Raw genomic sequence first — 17,543 nt, 5'->3', positions numbered from 1 at the left:
GCCAAGTTGCATGTTTCATGTCGCAAGTTGCGTGTGGCAAGTAGCATGTGGCAAGTTGCATGTGGCAAGTAGCATGTGGCAAATTGCATGTGACAAGTTGTGTTTGGCAAGTTGCATGTGGCAAGTTACCACAAAAAAAAAAAAAAACAAAAATGTAAATACTCATAAATAAAAGGAAAAGAAAAAAGTAAACCTGTATTGATATAAAGGCCATCGTAGATAAAATTTAATTTAAGCATCGGAAATTGGTATGAAGGTTCTTAATTTCCAATTATAAAGATTTTTTTCATGCATAACCATAATCAGGAAAGTCAGATTGTCTTGGGTTAAGGTATTAGTTTTGGAATTTTTGCTAATTTTTTTGTCATAAAAAAATGTTGTAATAAAACATTTGTGTTCGATAAATTTTTTAACTCGACAATTAATCAAATTTATAAAACCCCCTCCAAACCAAATTTCTAGATCCGCGCCTGTGATAGTAGGTACAAGATTAACCAAAACGTCTAATTTCAGATGATTTTAGACTACCATCTCCAATGGAACAGGGCTATTAATTTATATAAGAAAAAAGTGGTAATTAACAAAATTAAATCCTTCTTATTTTCTTTCATATGAATCTTCCAAACCAACCTTAATACCAAATTGTAGTATTTATTTTACAGCTAGGCGTGTGCGTAGTATTTATACTCCCTAATTATCTCAATTTTACTTAACATTAAAGAATATCAAAAGAAAAGTTAGGGTATGAAAAGTGTAGTATAATGTCAACAAATTACGATAGACTCATTGTTTGGCTTTTCGAAAATAGGTTTGAGTTAATTAATAAATAATTACATTATAACGACGACAGGAATTTGAATTTCTTTTTATAAAGATGGGTGAAATGTATGTAGGTACCTATAATAATGGCAAGTAATATATCTAACTGCATGGGCAAAGCTAGCTTAATACCTTTGTTTCCCTATTCCTTCCAGTCGAATAGAAAACGAATTACATAAAAGACTAGAATGCCCAAATAGACATACATACATTTTATGGCTGGAATGGACATCAGTCTTTGATAACATAATATGTTATATATTATGTACATTTTTTTTTTATCAAAAAACCATCCCCAAAATTTGCCATGACAATTCTTTATTTCAGACAAAACTGTTTTCAGGGAAGTCAGAATGTGTTTTAATTCCATGAGATGCAGCATCGATTAGGTTGTTTTTGTAATGACATTTTTTCCTTGTTTTTGGACAAAATGTACGTGATATACTGATGACCTACACAATAATTATGCTGAGGTGGGTATTATCTTAAAACGATTGTTGTCTTGGATGGGTTTCTGATTGGGATATAATTAGATGTGAAATTCTTTCTGACTCTACCTTGCAAGCCAAAACTCAGTAGTTTGGTTGAAAACACAACTAGCTCAGAAATTTTGTCAAAGTATGGTCATGAAACCGATTTTTTTGCGGGACGGTATTGAATTCCACAGTCTTGACAAAAATACTATTCAATGTATTTTACTTATTTTTCACAAATGTTGACTTTGAAATCGATTATTTCGAAAACAACTGATTAAAATAACTTGATTTAAAAACTTCAATTAAGTGCACAGTTCTAGCTTTTGAAAAAGGTATAATTGATAACTGTAAGTGTTGCCGTTTTTTTTAAATAATTTTTTTAGAAGTTTTTTAGAAAAATTGCCCCTCCCTCCTAAAAGGGGCGCATAGACCCTCCCTCCCATAACAAAAAATGATTGTATTGAATATCTTTACAAAAAACCGTTTTTAATTCTCGGCGCCTGAGTTATCGTACTCAAGCCTTGCGTTGAAATTATTTTCTTTTTGCAAAGAAAAATTCTTGTACGAAAAAATAAGTTCTTCTTATAAAAGACTAGCTAACCCCACCCGCTACGCTGAGTGCACTTTTTAAAAAATAGAACCTATTTGAAAATAAATTTAAACCGAAAAAAACTTGTTTATTGTAATGAACATAACCAATTTATTGTAATCTAAGCAGCTATTGGACATTGTTAATGGATTAATGGCACTTGATTCTGAAGGCCGAATTACACTTCAAAGCAATTTTAACTGTAATGTAAATTCAGAAAATGAATTGATTCAAAGTGTATTTCCAAGTATAAAGACAAATTACAAAAATCATGCTTGGCTTAGTAACGTGCAATAATGGCTGGTACAAATAAAAATGTTTCTGAAATCAATGCAACAATTTTTAACGATATAAACACACAATTTTTTGCCAACAAATCGGTTGACCCTATCACAAATGAAAGCATTGTATTAAATTACCAAACGAAGTTTTTGAATTCATTGGATATACCAGGACTATCGGAACATACAGCAACCTAAACTTTGCAATGTACAAGACTTGTCTTGAAGAAGTTAATGGCAAATTGAAGCTACCATTTTTTGTGGAAAATTCAAAGGCGAAGATGTGTTGATTTCTCAAGGTCCAATGATTCTGTCAGATTTCCCATTTGAATTTAAGCGTCTTCAATTTTCTGTAACATTGGCATTTGCTATAACCATAAATAAGGTCTATCTTTAAAAATATGTGGTATTAATTTAGAGAATCCTGTTTTTCTCATTGTCAACTACATACATATATGTTGGCTGTTAGCGAGTAAGAAAACCATTTGCTATATTTACATATATCAAAGATGGAAAAACAAAGAATGGTGTGTATCAAAAAGCCTTGCCCTATTATTAGGCCCAAGCAAAAAAATAAAATTTTTTGGTTCATGCTGCTGAATTTTTAAAGTTTTTGTCTAAATGTCTTAAACTTTTTTTCTGTCCCATTTACCTGCGCTTATCATGTTGATAAGGATTGACTTAAAAAAAGTCAAAGAATTCATACTTTTTGATACAAAATAACGTACAAAAAGGGATAAGCTCCAAAAGACGTTTCCTATGGAATTCATGCCGGGAGAATTATCAGACCGGTGCAATACTTAAATTTGTATTTCAAGGAATAACGTGACATTCTTAACTTTATGGCAAGGACCCAGTCTTGCATAGATATAGAAGCTTCGAGCCTCAAGCCTATTCTGAAATCGTAGAATCAAAACGTTCCCAAGCTCATTTTTGTGTTGGTCTGGAGCCTTTCCCTGAAATAGCAGAACAGCACTAAAATAGCAGAACAGCCAATATTTCTTTGCCGCCGGGTACAAAGGGGTCAAGTCACAAAATTGCATTTTCGGGTTTTGATGAAATAAGAATAATCTCTTTTTTTCTCTTTTATTTGGTTTTAAAAACATAAATTTAGAGCAACTCTTTCCTATAAAAATAAGAGGATCAATGCTCAAAAATTCATCAATTTTCATACATTACCTCAACTTCAATCGCATTTTTTTTTGCAAACTATCATTTACGACTTAACCCCTTTGTACCCGGTGGCAGAGAATTGTCAGATGATCTTTTTTTTATTTGAATATCGTACTGCTTGTCTGGTCTTATACAAAAAAAAAAAAAAACTACTCCAAATCTTAGAACATTACGTACTGTCCAGAGGATCAGAGCTTCTATGTTTATGCAAGTTGCGATCCTTGCCATAAAGTTAAGCGCATGCCACGTTATTCCTCGGTACAAAAAAATAAGTATTGGACCGTTCTGGTAATTATCCGGGCTCGAGGCTCGAAGCTTCTATATACATATATGCTAGACTGGGTCATTTCCCTAAAGTTAAGAATATCACGTTATCCTTTTTTGATTAGATTAAAGCAACCAATGCACCAGAAAGCGTTGGATCCCAATGAGTTTCTACTTCAAGCAAATTCAAACCTTGACAGGCATCAGAATATTCAAAATCAGACTATAAAACAATAATAATTATTTTGAAAGACTGTCTTAATATTTTTTTTTTTTTAATTAAGCTTAGTTTAACTTTTTAAAAAGCTAGAGTGTTTCTTCACTCGTACAAATTGACAGCTATGTGAAGATGGGAGAAAAGGTATTTTTTTTTTATACAAACCATCTACATATTAATTCCTTTCAAACAAAACAAAAATTACCAAAATCGGACCAGCCAAACGCGAGTTTATCGGCCACACACACTAAACGAACTCATTTTTATATATAAGATTTGTTGTTTTTATTAAAAATATTTTATTTAGGAACAAAATAATAAGCTACAGAGAACAATATGGAAGTATGGTGGACAAAATTAAGCAAAATCCTGGAACTTGCAATGGCGGCCGCCCTTGCAAAAAGTGGAAAGCAATCGCAGTAAGTAATTTCAAAAAAAAATACTGACAGAATGAAAAAAAAGTACTTTTTATAATAATTATTATACCTACATTGATACAAATAAAGAACACTTTTGGTACATCTCAGTACTTTTCGTGCCAACACACTTTCAACATAGGAGAACTTGGTTCTTTTTTTAACAGTTTTGTTTTTGTTGTGATTAAGCTTACATAAATAGTTCATACTTATCTAAATTAATTGAATCCTTGATTTGAAAGCTCCCAAGACCTCCACAAAAGCAGTCATCAGTGAGTGAAAAGGATCTCATCAATTCAGTCTATAAATTTTGTTTGTAAGTATATGTAGGTACATCTATTCCTCTATCATAAAACAAACGTCCTTCATTTACTATTTTCAATGAATAGCTATACTCGTTATATCTAATCTCCATAATTCCATTATTTATGAGAAGAGGATTCATTACAAAATATAATTTTCCGAATCACTGAATCTATTGGATGCTCTCTCGACACCAATCGATTTTCACACGCATTATAGTGTAGTGTGATGCCTTGCTTACGCTTAACTGTTGGGCTTCTGGTTGACTCGAGGTTACCACAAATTGACGTGCACCAATAAAAATGTTCTCTTAATTTGGTTCTGCTTCCTAGCAGATAACAACAGATTCAATAACATTAACGTAGTTTAATACTTTGACTTTTTTGTTGTTTCGTCTCCTTGTATGAAATAGCTACAAAAATTGTTTGGTGTCACTCTTCCTATCTTTGGTTCGCATAAATTGAATGGCATTTCCTAGGGGCAATAGACTAAACGAAAAACTTTAAGGACTTTTTAACGCGTGTAAATTTTTAAATAAAAGGTTTGAGTTAATTTTGTTCAGTAAGGGAAAATTAAGAAAAGGCAAAAGAAAGTTTGAAATTTTAATGTAAAATAAACATACATTTATGTATTGCGATAGTAACTACAGTTCATTTTTCATCACTATTTACCTTACTTAAAACATCTGAACATATTGTACAAAATGAACAAAAAGTTTTCTTGTGGTACTCCTATAGTCTATTTGCAATTTTTGAATCCGTGTAAAAACTATAAAATTATTTAATTGACTTATTGGAAATGGTTAGATCAAAAAGCGTAGAGCGCTGTTTAAGCTTTATAAAAGCACAAGCAACAAAAATGCGATCTACGCTTTTTGATCTAACCATTTCCAATAAGTCAATTAAATTATTTTTTAGTGCGTGATAAAAACAACATGCAGCTGCCGATAGCAATAGAAGCTAAACAAAGCAGCGGATAGAAATTTGATGAAGTGTTTAAATTTATGTTTTCCTTTCTCTTGGTGCGTGCATATGAATTTTTGGTCAATGTTGATATTCGGGAAATTCTACTGCGGATAGCTTTGTCAAAAAAACACACCTAATTGTACGAAATAAAGCCTAAGAATGATTAAAATTTTTTTCTTCAAAAAAAACTTTCTTTATATCAACCAACTTATTACTCTTTGTACCAATTTAAGCTAGACCCTAGCCGATTGTCCATCATATGATTATAATAATTCGTGATATTAATTGTTAATCTGTATTACATACATAAAAAAAATACATACAAAAATTCAGCAAGGGGTTCTCCTCCGCTCGTACGCTCCGCCAGTAGTGATGTGGACAGTGGTATAGCATCTGCCAATGCTCAAGTAAGTGCATTATCTTTCAAAAATTTGCCGTTTTGGCCGGATAATCCGGACGTGGGGTTAAAGGTTTTGGAAGGCCAGTTCGCGGTAGCACAAATTAGATGGGATAGCTCGAAATACTTTACGGCACTCGGGTTTTTAGATACTCGTACAGTGAACCTTTGTAGGGATATAATTTTGAAACCGCCCGCGAGCGGTCTATATGACATCTTAAATTAACTATTCTTTCTCGTCTCACCGAATCTGAGGAAGTTAGATTGCAGAAATTTTTACACGAAGCTGCGTTAGGGGATAAAAAACCAATCGAGCTCCTAAGAGAGATGCGGTTTTAAAAAGTTTATGGTTGCAACGACTGCCGAAAACGGTTCAAGCTATATTAACATGTTCAACGGAAAGCCTTGATGTAATAGCGAGTACAGCTGATAGAATTGTTAGTTTAGTTTCTTGTTCTCAAGAAATTCTCACAGTAGCTAACAATAATCGCGAACCAAACCAGTCTGCGACTACGCTGCAGGCAACTGCTCAGCCTTATGAGGAGTTACAATCAGAAATCGCAGCCTTGTGACAGCAGCTTAACCAACGTACTAGGCGAGATAGGTCAGTTTCTCCGAGTTCAACTTTCAGCTCTCGTGAGCGATCGAGCCAACAATTATGTTGGTATCACCGACGTAATGGCAGTCGTGCTCGCAAATGTGATCCTCCGTGTAACTTTCGTAGCCAAAATCAAGCGTTTTCGGAAAACTCAAGGCCCAGTCGTTAGCGGCTCGGGAATACCCATTTCAAACTGCCGCTTGTTCATTCGTGATTTAAGAAACAAACAGAGTTTTGTAGTAGATTCTGAAGAAAATGTTTCGGTCTTACCAGCTACGGTGGCAATGAAGTATAAAAGACCTAAGTCGGACCAACTTTTTGCGGCAAATGGTTCAAAAGTCCCCACTTATGGTCGCCCTCGGCTAGTGTTAGACCTAGGGCTAACGCGAACATTTTCTTGAGTTTTTGTTTATGCTAACGTCAGCAAACCCATCCTAGGAGCCGATTTTCTTCGAACTGTTGGTCGACTTGAAAAATAGTCGTATTGTTGATCCACACTCTAAATCGCGTTCCATCGGTAAGGTAATGCAAGGTTCTACACTAAAGCTTTCGGTTCTAGCTTACGGGTCGGTCGATGACGACATACATCTGTTAATCAAAAGCTATAATATCGTATCAAACGGTAACGCATTTGTACGCCCGGTTCAACACGAAATCAAGCACGAACTACGACGAACTACACGACTAATCAAAAGCAAGCCACGTCACCTTCCTCCGGACAAACTAAAGGCCGCTAAGGAAGAATTTGATTTCTTACTTCAGCAAGGCATGCCGACCGAGCAGCAATCCTTTAACCACGCCTTTGCATTTAGTTTTAAAGAAAAATGGTGAATGGAGACCATGCGGGGATTACCGTTTGCTTAGCCACTCAAGCTGATAGCTAAACTGTGTCGCACAGTCAAGATTTCTCCTATAGTTTCATGGTACATCGGTTTTCTCAACTATCGATTTAGTTCGCGCATATCATCTAATACCTATAGAAGAAGCCCATATTCCTAAGACAGCCATTACTACTCCTTTCGGTCTTTTTGAGTTCACCAGGAAGACGTTCGGTTTGAAGAACGCTTCTGAAACCTTTCAACAGCTTATGCATTACATATACCGAGATCTTCCATTCTGTTTTGACGACATCCTGATGGCAAAAAAAAACCCAGCCGAACACTTGAGTCACCTTAAGATTTTATTCGAACGTTTAGAAAAATTCGGTCTTGTTATTAACACAGAAAAATGCAACTTCGCCAAAAGCAATGTCACTTTTCTCGGGCATCTCATTTCGGTAGAAGGAATTAAACCACCACCAAGTAAAGTTAAAGCAATCGCAAATGTCAAGCTTCCTAAAAACATTTCGGAGTAAAGACGATTTTTAGGAATGCTAAATTTTTACAGGCGCTTTATTCCTAAAGCAGCTGAAATACACTTTCCACTGACAGAGTTACTCAAAGGAAAAAAGAAAACGAGTGAAAAAACGGCTGTCAAATTGTCTTCAGAAGCAATAGCTGCTTTTGAACGATGCAAAACCGAGCTTTGTCAAGCCACTCTTTTATCATTTCCAATTCCCGATGCCAAATATTCAGTATGTGTTGACGCGTCAGATTTTGCAATAGAAGGGGTATTGCAGCAGTGGAATCACAATGCATGGCAACCTCTTTCATTTTATTCGACAAAACTCAATAATGCTCAATGCAAATATAGTACTTATGATAGAGAACTCTTGGCTATTTACCTCTGTATCAAGCATTTTCGTTATTTTCTTGAGGTACAATCATTCTGTATTTATACGGACCATAAGCCCCTTAATTTCGCCTTTCGGCAAAAAGCGGATAAGGCAACTTCGTCATCTCGATTTTATCGGACAATTTTCGACTGATATTCGGTATATTCCAGGAAATGAAAACGTCGTGGCAGATACACTTTCGAGATTGGATGAAATATCGATGCCAACTCAAATCGATTTTCAAGTTATCGCCAAAGAACAACGTACTGATAAGGAGTTGCACAATGTACGCTCTTCCGAAACATCTTTGAAAATTGAATGGGTTAACATTCCTCATTCAGCAGACCCAATCTTATGGGATACCTCAACCAACTGCCTAAGACCATTCATACCTAAAGACTATCATAAGATGGTGCTTGATTCAGCCTGCCAAAAATCGAAAATTTCTAAACATGTTCGTAGCCCACTCGGAAATTTTCCTCCAGTTTCGAAACGGTTCGATGAAATCCATATAGATCTTGTAGGGCCTCTATCACCTTCAGAGGGTTTTCGATACCTTCTCACAGTTATCGATAGATATACTCGATGGCCTGAAGCAATCCCAATTCCAGATATTAAAGCGGAAACAAAGGCAAGCGCTCTATTTACCAATTGGTTTGCTCGTTTCGGAGTTCCGTCAGTCATAGTTTCTGATCAAGGATCACAGTTTGAATCCGGTTTACTTTACTTGCAGTCGCCTTGAGAGTGCTGGCATCGCACTCTCAAAGAAGCTCTCAAGTGTCACGATGATATTCAATGGTCTAGAAAATTGCCACATGTTTTAATGGGTCTAAGAGCTACCTACCATGAGGAATTAGTTTTCGGCCAAAATATTCGTTTACCGTCAGATTTTCTAATCGGTAACAGGGCAACAGTACCTCAATCAGAGTTTGTTAAAGAGTTATATAATCATTTTGATAATGTTCGACCGGCCGCGCCAACACGTCATTGCAACCATAAACCATTCGTGTTCAAAGAGTTAAAACAATGTTCTCACGTTTTTGTCAGAACTGATTCGGTACGAAAACCCCTACAACAACCTTATGAAGGACCGTTTAAAGTACTCAGCCGCGATGCGAAAACGTTTAAGATTTGTATCAATGGAAAGACATCAATAATCGGGATCGATCGTTTAAAGCCTTCCTTTACAGAGTCGCAAGAAAGTAATGACGAGAATGTTAGGTCAGAACCGGTTCGCAAGAAAAAGGAAACCTTCTTCGATAACCACACGACCGAGATACCCGATTCAGGATCACGAATAGGTCGACAAACTCGTCTCCCCAGCAGATATCGTTGAAAACGATTCCCTACATTCAACTGGCGGGGGAGTGATGTGGCGGACGGAATTCCACATCCAACAAAAACTAAAAATCTGAACGTGAATATTGGTTTAAATCAAATTACTAAAGAAAAGAGATGTATAGATTTAGATATCTGTATTTCATCTTACTCGCACATTGTTGGCGGAAAATGTTTTAATCATTCTTCTTTAAATTTCTGTCAGAGCTGGTGGTGTGCTAGAGCTGCAATTACACTGGTCGGCAAGGGATATAGAGCAAGAACCAAACACTACTTTTCGAGAAGAATTTTGTGTGCTGAGTCCGAATCTGAAGTCAAAATTTCACTGGCACGTCACGTTTTTGAAATAATTGAATATTAATAGGTCAAAAACGCGTTTTTTTTTGGGTACATTTGACATCGAATTACATCACCGTTAATTTTTTTTTTTGTAAAACTACTTATGCAATCTCAAAACGCCATATTAACACGTCCTATTTATATTTTTTCAAAACTATTTTTTTTCTCAAAGATATTGAAAAAAAAAATTTATGATAGATATCTCAAAATCTTGATTATTTTTTTCAATCAAATTCCATCTTGCGTCTTCTAATTTGGACTTATAAAGAGCAAAATATTACGGAAAATATATATTTTTGACTAAACACAAAAAACATAGGTAAACTTTAAAAATTAGTTTTTGAAGCTTTATGGCGAAAATAGTGATGAGTATAGCTCAAAAACTAGACGTGATAGAAAAAATCTGTAAACAGTTTTGAATTCAGCACACTAAAGTCAATCAAAATCACCTTATAAAGTTCTTGCTCCCGACTTTTTTTAGTTTTTTGCCGACCAGTGTTATCAGCTAATAAACTTGTAATTTACTTTAATAATAATAAAACTGCACTTGTAATTAATATAAAAATAAAATTACCAACCGAAAAAAACTTCGTTTTTTTTATTGTGGGACCACCAAATAAGATCCCACAAATTTACACGTGGTTGAAGTGAAACCTTGAAAATAATTTTTCTTGCAAAAAAAAAAATAGAAAAAATATAACTTACTTTTATTCCATCATTTTTTTTTATATGACAACCTACAATAAATTTTATACCATCTGAAAGCTTATTATTTCAGCTTAAAATATTTATATCGACCATGTCTATACAACATCTAAAAAAAGAGCTAGAATTTTGTTAACCCAATTAGTTTTCATAAAAAAGCAAAACAATCAATCTCTTTTCTCTTCTAACGCCATTAAATCCATTTTTTAAATGACAACCTATAATAAATTTTATATCATTATTATTTCACCTTTTATATGACGCTTCAATCATATTTCTACCATGCCTACAAAAAAAGTAAGAATATTTGAAAGCCAACCATGTCGAAATTTCAAACTGAGATTACGGTACTTCCTACACTGGTAGCTGGCAGAGTTGGGTAATCGAATCATTAATTACATTACATGTAATTACAGGGTAATTGCATTGTAATCGAATTACTTTCCCATTACAATGGAAATGTAATTCGAAATGCAATTACAATTAAATTACCGTGTAATTTTATTGTAATTACATTATGAAATTACAAAAGTAATTACATTGTAATTAAATATTTTGGAATTTGAAAGTAATTATATTGTAATTGAAAGCCTGAAATTAATTTCTAAATTAAATTAAACAAAATCATTCAATAAATTAATTAATATTAGCTGTGTTTTATTATTCCCGTGGTCCAGATCAGATCAGATCATTTTATTTGTTAGCTTTACAATAACAAAGCAAGATCCTGCTTTTTTTGTAAGGGAAATGAAAACAACATGATTTGATCTGGATCACGAGAATAATAAAACACAGCTCTTTATCATATTACACGAAAAGTTACAATAAAATTACTGGTAATTTATTATTCCTTAAAGCAATAATAAAAACAAACTTTTCAAAGGTTGTGCGCGGTAACTTATTTCATCGCGGCTCATTTATTATGCCCGCAAATGAAAAGAGCCTTTCAATGGGAGCGACGATTGAAGAATTTTGTTGTACTTCAGGAACAATGGCTTTGCAACTTGCTACATGCCACTTGCTACATGAAACTTGCCACATGCTACTTGTCACATGAAACTTGCCACATGCAACTTGCCACATGCAACTTGCCGCATGAAACTTGCCACATGCTAATTGCAACAAGCAACTTGCCACATGAAACTTGCCACATGCAGCCTGCAACATGTAACTTGCAACAAGCAACTTGCCACATGAAACTTGCCACATGCAACTTGCAACATGCAACTTGCCACATGAAACTTTCCACATGCAACTTGCAACATGGAACTTGCCACATCTCGGAATTTTGAAAAAAATGAAAAAATTTTTTTTGATGCCCAAAGGTAGCGGGGACTCTAACCTACATTTGGGTACAACTCCCATCCCTGTAGGTCCACGCGTTCTCAAACCGGGAGAACTTAAAAGTAAAAAAAAAATAAGCCTGATTCTGAAAAAATAGGCATTATGTGGGGGTTTAACATGGAAGATGATTTTTTAAAAATCTGACAATGTGCAAAGCGTAGACCCATGACACAAGCTTTCATTTGGCATCACTCCCAAAAATTGCTCTCAAGCGCTTTAGCTTGCAGGAGCGTTCAAAGATTCGGGGATTTTTCGAAAAAAAATTTTACCCCAACTTTCAAACGCAATTTTCTCGGAATTTTGATATAAATCCAAAAACCGGTTTATACCACTATCGGGTAGCTCAGAATATAACCTTTCATATGGCACCACCCCCATGTCTCTAGGTCAAAGCGTTCAGCTCCCAGAAGCTTTTTCGCGCCCCAACTTCCAACGGCTATATCTCGGAATTTTGAAAAAAAAAATGAATACAAAATTTTTGATGCCCAAAGGTAGCGGGGACTCTGACCTACATTTGGGTACAACTCCCATACCTGTAGGTCCACCGTTTACATGTCTCATGTGGCATAGTTTTTCTTTGAAATGTTGAAGGTTTAGATTTTGGTTTTATTTTGTTTTTAAAATATAATTACTTTAAAATTACAATTTTAATTACAATGTAATTACTTTTGTAATTTCATCGTTTTAATTACAATAAAATTACACGGTAATTTAATTGTAATTGAGTTTCGAATTACATTTCCATTGTAATGGGAAAGTAATTCGATTACAATGCAATTACTAGTGGAGTAATTGCATTGTAATTAATTAGTAATTAATTACAAATGTAATGATTACTCCCCAACTCTGGAGCTGGTCATCGTTTTTTAAGTTTTTCAATTAAAGATTATATAACTTGTAGAGTACGTACACTATGTGTGATATATCATGAAAGGTAATATTAATATTATCAGCATGCGTATTAAAGTTAAACAAATTTGTTATGTGCTCTAGATCAAAAGAGATAACGTGTTTCTGTTTGAAATTAATTTGAACTAGCTCAAATTTGAGCTGAGTTATGAGCTGAGCTGAAATGTGAGCTTTTTGCAACCCTGGAAAAAGGATTCATATCTTTGCCTATCGTTAGCTAAGCCAAAACGTCGGTTTTCACTTTTTACAAGTACTCGGAAGCAGACCTGGTGACGTTCAGTTTACGAATAGGAATAGTACTTCGTAGTGAGTTCGAAAATCTAGCAGCTTTAAGTCTCTATATATGTATATATATAAAAGGTATAAATGAACGTGGGTTTCCCAAATAACGTGAATACCTATGGTATTTCACATTATAAAAATATAAGTAGGTACTGGCGCTCTGTTTTTTCACTTCCGCATTCAAACTCTGTTTGTCACCTTTCAAAATACCTTGCTATATAAATATGGGCAACACAAATTTGATTAATACTTATTTATTTTAAGATACATTTTTAAAGTTTAAAGAGAGACTATTGAGTAAACATAATGCTATAATTCATTTCGACATTTGGGTAGACCAATCGTTTTTCTCGACTCATGTTAACCATTTACTTCAGTTCTAAGGGTCCTTTTTCACTCAAACTGCCACATTAAATTATTATGTTTACAATAGACATTTGTATATTCTAGGAATGGCATAAAAAGGCATTTATTATATTATGTTTCAAGAAAAGCTTTCAGCTTAAGGAAAATATATCTGACCACATAGCATAACACACGTAAGAGATTTAACATAAAATACACGTCCCATCAATCGAACCGTTCTTAAAGTAGTGTCATTTGTTTTCTCTAATAAGCCATCTAGTTAAGATGATACATTATTATGGAAGAAATACAAATCGGAAATTGAGGATGTTTGTTGTGTGTGTGGAGTGGATAGGCTGCTTTTTACATCATAACGATATGTAATGGGTGCTTATATGTACGTAAATAACAATTCGTTTTCATCTTGAAGGATAAAAAAATTTTAACTTAAGGGCCATGGCATTTTAAAATGTTAACTCCTTAAAAGACTGGAGGTTACTTACCAATAAAAACTTAAAGCTCACTAACTTAAATCTCAATTAAATTATTTTTCCTATCCTCGTTACCTTTTTTAGATAAAATAAATTTCTTCTAAGCAGGCTATAGGTTTTAGTTTGATGATTTTCTATATTTACCGGTTTCCAAAAAGGAGGAGTTATTCAATTCGTCTGTTTCTTTGTTTTTTTGTATGTTTTTTTCCCCATAAGTTTGGACTGAGAGACTGAGAAAAACCATAAAACCCAGTTTTGATCCATGGAAGACGGTTTTGTTTTTTTGATAAAAATGAAAAATTATACCTAAATTAAAAAGACCACTGTGGCATGCGTACCTACTTTTTTGTGAGGTGAATAAAAAAAATGTTTCTATAATTTTTTAACCAAGGGTAAGATAACCTTGGACAAAAAACCACGGTTATAAAGTAACGATTTTTTCATAGATAAAACAAATCATAATTTGTTCGGTTTCCGATATGAAACAAAGTTTTATGGGTTTTATGGTTTTTCTGTAGCTTCTGGCTACAGAAACTATGAGAACGAAATTGAAATGCTGCAGGCACGTACAGCTTACAAATACAACAAGAATTATCAAAATTGGTTCACTCAATCCAAAGTTATGAAGTAACAAACATAGAAAAAAATACAGACGAATTGAATACCTCCTCCTTTTTGGAAGTAGGTAAAAAGTAAGTCCACTGGTGTGGACATTGAGCCTTAATTGTTATTAATTTGACTAAGAATTTTAACTTGATTGAATATACGTAGTTCATATTATATAACTGTTAAGAAGCTTAAGCTAATTTGTTTTATTTCACCTTAAAAACCACAAAATACAAATATTTTTTTAATTGTAAAAATAATTAATTTTTTGAGCCCTTAGAAAAGCTACAGGCTTAGTATAATCTATCCAAATATTTTTTAAAAGTAACAACAAATATTAAATAGTGCGAGTTGATTTCTTTCTTAAAACACGATTAGTACCTACTTTTTAGACTTTTCTCAACTAACAATGCTAATTTACAACAAATTACATGAATCTTTTTCTTTCACCCTTAGTTAAAAAATTATGACAAAAAATTCACAGAATTTTATTTTATTTATTTGGAGAGACTGAGCGGATGTTTTCATTAATTTATCAAAAAAAGTGGTTGTCTGTAAAGTCGGTTTACGGACGATAATTTTACTTGATAACGTCATAAGAAAAAAAGTTGTGTGCTTTTGTTAAAAGAAATTATCTAAAAACTATTTATTTGTCAACTTTCTTGTAAGGAAATTTATAAGATATCTAAATAATAATTCTTATAGTAAAGTACCTACTTAGACTAAAGATTAAGACTTTACATATTTATACATGTATGCTTTGTAAAAAAACTTTTTGAATCCAATCATAATTTAGAAATAGAAAATCGCCACTTTTTTCATTTGTATTCGACTTTAGGTTATTATCTTTCAAATAAGCTATAGAAGATTTTTGTATCTCTTATAGATTATTTTTAATTTTGAATTGAAATTTTTGACGCACTGCTTAAAATTTCAAGTGGAATGGGAGAAAATGGCGTCACTTTTTCGTGGATGCTGCCTTGGTTCATCGATTTATAACACGTTATCACGTCAAAAAGCACGTCATAAGCACACATACATACATATCCATAATATACCTACATGCAATTTTATATTTTATGATGAATATTTATTATTTAAACAAAATTATAAGAGTTCCATGAAAATTAACTTTTGTTTATATTTCATTCAATTCATTTCAGTGCCGACTTTTCCCAGAATCCCTTATATGCATTGAGTTATATGATTTATAATTCAAGAAATACAGTGACCAGTTAATTTCTTCGTATGACTTACAAATTTCTTAAATATTAATAATACATATTTATAAAATCTATAAACTCCTGCTCAAAATTAACACACACTTTTTTCTTCTTTAGTTATACCCCTGCATCTTATTTAAAATGGCTTTAAAATCATTTGTTGTATTTTTTTGTGTTTGCTTATTGTTTAGCAAGTCAGAAAAATGCTAAACTGCAACAGTATTATCAACAAAAAAAAAAAAGATGAACCAAATTTAGCAATTCAAGGTCTGAAAAGTGATATTAAAATGATTTTTTTTTTTTAAGAAAAAAAATTTTAAAAAATGGAAGCACCTGACAGTTCTTTCCAATAATTGTATTCAATACTTGACATCGTCTCCTCTAGCGCATATGACAATTTGGAGTAGTCTACTCATTCCACTAATTTACTTTTGAAGGTTTTGTTGTAATTTTTCTTTCACTGCAGTTTTCTGTTGATCAAGAATGCTTGGAGGTGGATTTCGGCCGCAAATGCATTTTTTTCAACATTTCCTAGACATGTTCTATTGAATTTAAATCCGGATATCTGTGTGGTCAATTCAAAGGTGGCATAGCATATTTTAATCTTGAAGGTATTCTCAAACCACTCTAGCATGCATTATCGTTCATCAGACTGAACTGTGGACCAAATCTAGGGGTGATTGGGTACTTAAAGTAGGTCTAGGAGAGCTCACTAACTCCGTACGTGTTGTAAAGCAGATTTTACTCCATGAAAATTTATGACTCATCTCTAAAAGGTTCGCGGGTTGACAGATAGATTTCAGCATACCACTCCAAATCTTCCGCACAAACATTTTACTCCATACCTTCAATTAAGCTCACTCCTGTTTTATTTGAGGAAATAACCACGACACTGTGAGATAAAGTAATAGTAGGACTTTTCTGTAAATAAATATGATGTGCGTTAAATTTGAGCAGGATTGATTTCTATTATATTTTTGTAAAGAACAAATCATTATTTAAAACGTATTCTTTTTAGTGGGGCGACAAGCTTTAAAAAAGAGCTCCATTGTGCACTTTCTGATAAAAGTAGGTATACAATTTACATCGTTGGAAGTACTCAATATAAGAGTTATTTTGAGATAGTGGGCCACCTTGTATTCCATCCGGAAGGGTAGATACAAGAGTTTTTCTGCGTTGCACTCGCATAGTTGCATATCATAGTATAGGTAATGAAACATTTTTATTAATATGACACATGATTTCGATTTTGTTGTTAAACCGCCCCATTATTTATTGTGTTCCTTGTTAATAAATGTGCCTATAATTATGAAAATGGACTAACTAAATGCAGGGTTTCAAGAAAAACTACCTAATTTAATAATTTTATTTAAACAATTTAATGGTATTCCTTTTTTGAAACAATCAAAGGAATAATAAATAAGTCTATTTACTGCAATTTCGCTTTTAAATGAAGTTTAAACCTTAAATTATAATAAGTCTTATGATAAATTTCATCGTTTTTTGAGAAGTTTCATAAATAAAGGCACTAATAATATTTCATTTCTCAAATTGTGTTCTTTTAAGGAAATTGAAAACAGCGTTTTGTAGCTGGTGTGCGAAGAATTATGTCGGCGAGTGTATATAATCTCAAATAAAGTTATGCTTTATCTTACCAAGGAAAAATTAATATTTATAGTAATAAACAACGAACACCTATTTATATAGCCGTCTCATTGAACAACATAGGTATTCATACACGTATGTACA

General features: G+C 33.3%; 1 protein-coding gene and 1 long non-coding RNA gene across 3 annotated transcripts in view; one reads left to right on the top strand and one right to left on the bottom strand.

Moving 5' to 3' along the window:
• LOC129917141 (metabotropic glutamate receptor 2) overlaps window positions 1-17,543 on the bottom strand; it is a 644,700-nt gene that overhangs the window by 170,173 nt on the left and 456,984 nt on the right. The gene's annotated exons all lie outside the window — the stretch shown is intronic.
• LOC129917165 (uncharacterized) lies at window positions 161-15,889 on the top strand. The gene is made up of 3 exons (XR_008772596.1): window positions 161-1,856; window positions 4,127-4,238; window positions 15,735-15,889. It is a non-coding gene; the product is annotated as an uncharacterized LOC129917165 (long non-coding RNA).

The sequence above is a fragment of the Episyrphus balteatus genome, chromosome 1 (assembly GCF_945859705.1).
Source record: "Episyrphus balteatus chromosome 1, idEpiBalt1.1, whole genome shotgun sequence".
Lineage (NCBI taxonomy): Eukaryota > Metazoa > Arthropoda > Insecta > Diptera > Syrphidae > Episyrphus > Episyrphus balteatus.
This window is presented reverse-complemented; position numbering and strand designations above follow the sequence as displayed.